The sequence below is a fragment of the Cephus cinctus genome, unplaced genomic scaffold, assembly GCF_000341935.2.
Source record: "Cephus cinctus unplaced genomic scaffold, Ccin1 Ccin1_scaffold1004, whole genome shotgun sequence".
NCBI lineage: Eukaryota > Metazoa > Arthropoda > Insecta > Hymenoptera > Cephidae > Cephus > Cephus cinctus.
In genome coordinates this window covers 157,065-163,531 of record NW_014333547.1, presented here as the reverse complement: position 1 = coordinate 163,531, position 6,467 = coordinate 157,065, and the positions used below count along the sequence as shown (strand labels likewise).

Sequence of the window (6,467 nt, the reverse complement as noted above, 5' to 3'; positions counted from 1 at the left end):
CTTAAAAAAAAAAAAAAAAAAAAAAGAAATTTAATTCAGATTTTCTTCTACGACATTTCACCGCTAAGGACTTAGTTCTCGTGTCGCATTTCCCGAAGGTGTGTAACGGAGAACTTTGAAAGCTCAACGGGACGCGTAGATACGTTTTCACTGGACCGATCGGTACGGTCGATCTGAGCCTGCAAAGTACGGCTGCGGGTGTGCAAGGCACAATTCGAAGGCTGTACAATAAAACCGAGGCGAGGAGCAAATTGCTTTCTCGAAGTCAATTCTAGGCAGCTGCGAGCGACCGGCGACGCCATCTTGTCGATGGCCACGTTGAGAGAACCTTCATATACATGGTGTGTTGACAGTTGCTAATACTGTTCCCTGGGCGGTGCTTAGGCTGCTAGATACTCGATTTATACCCACGTAGGTGTACGTACGTACTATGGCTGACCATGCTGCTGATTACATGGTATATACATTGTTTACGTGAAATGCATACAGACTGACTTGACAATCGGGATCGATCGACTGTTATATATTGATTTTTATCACGAGATTACGAAAAGGTAAAGATATGGTAGAAACTGTGAATACTTTTAATCATAGAAAAATTATGAAAAAGCACGATTCGTTACCGTTTCGGATTACCCGCGTATTATTAATGGACTCCACCTTGAAAATCAATGACCCATTTCCTGGCTTTGGCTTAACAAAGCCCGTCAAATGAATGACCACGTTTAAGAACGTCGCGAGTAAAGTACCTTCGTTGTAACTCCGAGCGATAAGCCAATAATAAAGGATTTTCATTAATCACGGAATAACGTGAAAGCTTAAATAACGATAATTAAATAAAATTAGCTCGAGCGAGATAAAAATCAAAACTGGGCGTCGTCTGAGCCCGTGGTATTGAAAAATTAAAAAAAAAAAGAATTCAATTTTATCCCCATGATTACGAATTCCACAAATTGCATCGTCCCGATGTACGTGTTTGTAAGAAAAATTGTTTACCCAAATTTCACATAAAATTTGGCAAACCCAATTTTCACGTACAATTTTGCAAAACCAACGTACACGTTAAATTTTGCAAACACAATTTTTACCGAGAACACTTCACGCGTCTTAGCGCGCCAGATGAGCGGCCGTGTCGTTTTACATAAATCCACAGAAAAAATGTCCCGTATCAGAGTTCCGTTGGCAAACATCATTCAACGAGCAAAACGCTAGTTTCCCTTTGCGAGGAAGAAACCACGTAGAAAATAGGAGTAATTTATCAGTCTACGTTGGAAGAACGTTGTGTAGCTCCTTTTAGTAATTAGTATTTTTCCACGTTCCTTGAACGAAAGAAGATTCAGGCTTGACGTAAAACCTATATACAGCTAGTATATACCTATATACACGAACCTACTATATCTACCTAGAGATGAACTCTCTGAGACATTGCGCAAGCAGCTTCCCAATGGCTTAGATAGAAGAAGCTACGGAGAGCGGAGGGTTGCTTAATGCGAGGATCGTTACGTCTGAGTGGCAGCAATCGCTCACGATCAACAGGCAGTTGCTGGCAGTCTGCCGATAGGCTGTCGTCACGTGCAGACTTACCGTTTGGTCCAGATGGTGGATGAATCTGTAAAATTTGGGATGCTGTGAAAAAAATTTTTTAATAAAAAAAAATTTCAACCTTACCAAATATTTTGTCCTGCATGGAAATTCGAGTTGGGAAATTGTTTCGTGCAGTAACGATGCAGTTCGTCTCTACTGGGAAACTCATAGGCTTTTAGGACCTTAACTGGAATTAAACTGTTGACTGCAATTGTATTGTGTTAAATCCAATGGGCTTTTCCCTGGAGGACTTGTGATTCATCTACGTTCACGGCTGATATGAAGTATAAATGCTGCGAGAAATATTAATATGAAAATTAATTAGAGATTGACAAGTTTTGATTTACCTGCAATTATAGCTTCTTTACCTTACCTTTTAATTAATTAGTGTCTATCGTGTATTTCAATCAGTTGCCAAGCTCGTCCAGTTCCCGAAGCTGGGTATCAGACCCAACGATAAGCACGTGATCCCGAATCCAGTCTCTTGGGATTTCGCGAAACCGGAAGTAACGAAGCGCGAGTAAGTTGGTCCAGCAAGATAAACCTAATCGCATTGGCAACCGGGTCCCCGATTAAGCGACTTTAATCGTCACATCGAGATTCAGCCTTTAGGTTAAGCGACCTGAGGTCAACAGGATTTTGGTGAATGGAAATAGGCTCCAGCATCCCTGGGGAAAGACTCAATGAATCAATGCCAGTCCCGATTACTCGGCCACTGAAACGACCATATTGATTTTTCTGAAAAAAAAAAATAGAAACAAAAATTATTTTCCACTCCCATCATTTACACAGTCTGTATAGTGGCTGGGAAAGAGATATAGATTTTAGTACTGTTTACACGCAGAAGTGTATCTGACAGGGCCGCAGAGCAGAATTTATTTTTAACATAGACTAGTCACAACTGAAAGATTGTACGGGTTTATGAAAAACGGTAACGAGTCTTGGAAACTGTATAATACAGTGAACGAAATTGATGAAAGGTTCGACCCACTGGTGGGAAATTGTTTTAACAAAATTTTCTTTCCCCAACGAGACCCTCCTAACTTTACAGAAATACGATCGCCCCTGGTCTGGTACCCCCAGGCTGTCGGTAAGGTAGATCCCCAGTGCTGTTTAGTGAGCCATACTTATTCGAGACAGCTTCGAAACGATGTTGTGATAAACAACAGTGATTATCACCCTCGTGGCCCAACTTGTAATTAATTAGAAATACACCCCAAGTGAGAGCTGTCTCTAAACATTCTATACGAAGTGCGAGCGCCGTAGGGGCGTCGACCATTTCCTGGCCGCTGCACTCCATTACCAGCGAGCCTGCTTGAACTTTAATTATTTCCTCAAGTAATCTGCTCGCCGGGACGCGCCTCGGCGATCTTTTGCGAGCAGCAGCGTTGCTTTCGGAGAAATCCCATCCTCGTCCTCGTCCAGCCTATCCTTTGCTAGAAGATTGAGGAAGGGACGTGACTGACATATAAATTCAATATGGCGCACCTGCACGGCCCACCTGCAATGTCCACCTGCGTTACGCGATGTCTGTACAAATTATAGACCAGCGGGATCCGTGATCGTCTTTGATTGATGGCAATCGATCAGGCTACGATCGATACTGCCGGTGACGTTTTAATAAAAACGAACCACGTTTCGTCGAAATTCAATTATTAGGATAAAAGGATTTATTTGAAAAAAAAAAAAATAATAAAAAATGTAACTTTGAAAATTAGACAAAATAAATTTTTTTTAAATATCTGTTTTTAAAATTACTTCGCTATTTTGAAAAATATTTTATTCCGATCCGCGGTATGCTTGAGCGAGGTATTTCGTTCCGAAAAGAACATTCGTAAAGGCGCCCTGGAATTTGCCTTTTCCTTCGTTCACGTTCGTCTGAGATACACGTGTATGCGGACGGCGTCGATATACCAGGAAGCGTCGCAACAGAAATGCGAATACACGAGACGCTGGATTCGTTCGACTTTCGGAACGGAGATGTCGCTAGTGGGAAATGTGACTATTCCTCTGATATCCGTGAACCGATTTCTCTGCGTTGCAACTTTTCCTACACTTGCATCTTGTGCTTTGCTATTTCATTTCACATCCGGGAGTATAGCCAACCTAACCTAGTGCGACGTCCTTTGAGGCGTAGACTCCAACTACGTATCGGGAAGCACGTACGGCTTCGACGTGGTTCGTCGCCGAGTTACATAGCCAAGGGATGAAAGAAGAAAGGAAACCGGAAATAAGTGATCAGAAATTCTATTCGAGATAAAATATAAAAATTTCAATTATGGAATCATTGGTAATTGTATCGTTGTGCTATAAACAAAATTATGTAGCTATCGGATTACAATATCAAAAAGTCCACTATGAAATTATACGTTTTACTCTTAAGCACAATAGAAAAAAGTAGTATTGTCGGTCCAGTTTAATTAGTTGAAAAAAGAAAGAATAGAGCTGAAATTACTTCTTCATAAGTCAAAAGTAAAGCTACTGGATGCCTTTATTAAAAATCTTTGCTACTGTCTTGTAACCCAGTGCCAGGAAATGATTATATTAAGAATTGTATAATAGGCACTTGAAAATTCCTGATTGCGTCCTGGGAAATTATCTGGTACCGAGGGACGTGTTCAGGGTGACAATTCCATGGACGCTAAGTAATGACTGGATAAGAGTTGGCAGAGATTATACTGAGCTGAAGTTATCAATCTTAGTTAACAGCAAATCAAGAATCCTGAAGTCTCACCCCTGGGCTTGTTTGGCATGGCGAGCTAAGTGAAAAAGATGTGGGATAAAGCAAAACAGATCTGCGAACTGAACACACTCAGCGACGGGGTCTGCGTTGGAATATTACGTTTGGATATACAGAGCGATTCCTTTGAAAACCCTTCCACCGACCATGAATACTGAGATATATGAATACTTTGTGACAGCTGTTCCCAACCAAAGAGAATGGGGTTGGTCGAGTGGGACATTCAATTCGAATGATAAAGTTCCAAGGGAAACAATAGGTTTTTGCTATTATGATATTTAGAACGACTAACGACCAGTCCAGATATGAGATATCCAGCTGAAGTTATTTTCAAAAAATAATATTTCACTCGTACGTTTGACCGTAGACGAGTGTCTAATGAAACTATAGCATATACCGCACTGTAATACCCAGGTTCGCTGCTAGACAAAACAAAGTTCCATTGCGTGACGCTCGCTTGACGAGCCTGTCCACTTAGAAACGCTCGACATAAAGACAGTATCTTCGCGGAGTATACTGGTAAATATTTATTCTGTGCAGAGGCGCGTTAGGACTTGCAGCACCGTCAGCTCTGAATAGTAATGACCGTATAATAGAGTGAAACATAGGTAGAGCATTGCGTTGTACATTCATACACTCCAACGTGCAGCATGTGCAGAGGATAAAGGTCCTTTCTCTATGTATAATCCATAGTAATGCCTTTATTATCATGAACAGGAGAATTAATCCCTGCAACATGAACAAGGAATTTAACGCGTCACAAACACAAGGACAGGATCCGAGGAGAATTATTGGTAACGTTGAGACGAGATATGATGAAAGGGAACGGACCAGTACCACGAAATTGAATTATCTTAGGGTTATTGGTAAATTCGGGCTGTGATCGTGCCACCATTTTTATAGGAATTCGCTTGTTCGGCTTGTACTGCAATCGATTGTCAGTACCAATTTTTACTGTGATATGCCATTTTCTTATAAGTCAGTCGGACGAAGTCAAAACAATTTCTGAAATGTTTGCTGAAACGTGGAGACTTCAGAATAAAATAAATCAGACGGTTATTTCCACAGATCAAAGAGCTAACACGGCAGTAAAACGCATCAAGACATGGACTAACGACTGAATTCAGTGTTCTTTGATACGAAAGACATAATAAATGACTGGAGGGCTCTGCTAACCTTAATAATGTATATGTTTATCAATTTATCACGCGTACGTCGTCGTATTACAGCATGAAATATGCTTCTCTCAGACTGAATTGGATAATGTAATAAATGCAAACCTCAGTGAGAATTAATTAACATTCCATAACGTAACTCCTTTACCTTTATCTCCAACGTAGAGCGCAGTAGCAGCTTACCGAGAGGCCATGGTCGAGTTCAAGGTTAAATTCACTTTGACACAAATTTTCACGTCTATTATGTAGATCGCATTACCGTACACTGCGAGAAAATTTTCACCGATGGAGCTCTGATATTTCGAATTTAACTGAAAACATATCGCGTACCTTCCTGACGACACCGTCCGTAGCACCACCAATCGAGCAAACTGTTAAAGCACTGTCGGTAACTTTCGGCTATTGGTAAAGCAGAATTCATCACAACTCGATGTTACTTGCGTATCACCTGAATCCGCCATCAACGTTTCAATCATGTATCGTTTGCGTTATTAAGAAACTCCTTTTCATATCATAAGTAGAAGAATTTTGTCTATCGCTTTAGATGAATTATTATGTTTTGTTTGATCGTTCCCGTTTTCTATCACAAAGTGCAGATTGGATTATAAAGGTATAGTGAAATCAGTTTCATGTTCAAGGCACTGTTCTACGTTAACGCCATAAGGCAATGACACCTCAAAACTGCAAGTGATATTATTCATTGCTTCGAGATCAATTTTTGCTCTGTAGATACGTCAGATTTTTGTCATTGATATTGTACGGGTATTCTGTTTCATCTGTTTTTACATACAACTTTTAATTACTTTAATTGACAGGCTAATGGATGTTACTGAAATCAATATACCGACCGTTCTGAAAACATTGATTCATATGAAAATCATTTTTATGCAGCCGACCCTTTTTCCTTATCTTGAAGATACCTGCCTAGCATTTGATGATTTGCTATAATAACTTTTAACCCCTCCAAA

The 6,467-nt window shown here is 40.3% G+C and overlaps 1 long non-coding RNA gene across 2 annotated transcripts in view; it reads right to left on the bottom strand.

The window, feature by feature from the left end:
- Nucleotides 1–5,927, bottom strand: part of LOC107271629 — an 11,773-nt gene extending 5,846 nt beyond the window's left edge. The window contains exons 1-4 of one of the 2 annotated variants that reach the window (XR_001538709.2): nucleotides 5,648–5,927; nucleotides 1,958–2,322; nucleotides 1,669–1,877; nucleotides 1,403–1,609 (exon numbers count right to left, since the gene is read on the bottom strand). This is a non-coding gene — a long non-coding RNA (uncharacterized LOC107271629). Of the gene's footprint in view, nucleotides 1–1,389; nucleotides 1,610–1,668; nucleotides 1,878–1,957; nucleotides 2,323–5,647 lie in introns of both variants that reach the window. The other variant, XR_001538708.2, reaches the window with a different exon arrangement.
- Nucleotides 5,928–6,467: the final 540 nt, after the last annotated feature.